Consider the following 713-nt stretch of genomic DNA (forward strand, 5'->3'; position numbering starts at 1 on the left):
TGCCTGGACAATCTCTGCGTAGCTTCTTGTGTGAGATTTGCACTACCCAGTGTGGAATAAAGGCACAAAACATCACTAACAAAAAAAACCACTAAAATAAAGTCCACATATATTTAACTACAACATTGAAAGTTATTCTCTAGAAGACAATGACTATGTTGTGCTATTTTATTTCTTTTGGGTAAAGCCTCTTCTCCCTTGCTATCTGTGAATGAGTTGTGCTGTGTCATTATACTTTTCTAAGCTCTTTTGTGAAAGTCTTCTGTTCCATTAGCTTACAGAACGTCAACATGCGAAAAACTTTTTTGTCGCTATTACCAGTCTGTAAACTATAGACCAAGAACAGTTATCTACCATCATCTTCAAAATCTCATCATTTTGCAGAAGTTACCAAACTTTGTGAATTAAATACAGACAGTAAACACAAGGTCAGCATGTTTCCCCTTCAACACACAACAACATCCTCAGCCAGCTTAGCACATTAGAAAACTCAGAAAAAAGGAACATATCAAAAGTTGCACTTCCTCCACAATTTTCAAGCTTTACATCTAGACTTCAGAGATCAGAGCCCATGTTTGTTAATATTTTCCTATCAGCTGCTGCACTCAGTTCTGCCTTAATTACAGAAACAGTAACTTATACTGGAAGACCTTAAAATTTGCTGGTGTTCTTCAGTGATTTCTTTAGTTAACCACAGTGTACAAGAAGGGAAA

The sequence above is a fragment of the Pterocles gutturalis genome, unplaced genomic scaffold, assembly GCF_000699245.1.
Source record: "Pterocles gutturalis isolate BGI_N339 unplaced genomic scaffold, ASM69924v1 scaffold11670, whole genome shotgun sequence".
Lineage (NCBI taxonomy): Eukaryota > Metazoa > Chordata > Aves > Pterocliformes > Pteroclidae > Pterocles > Pterocles gutturalis.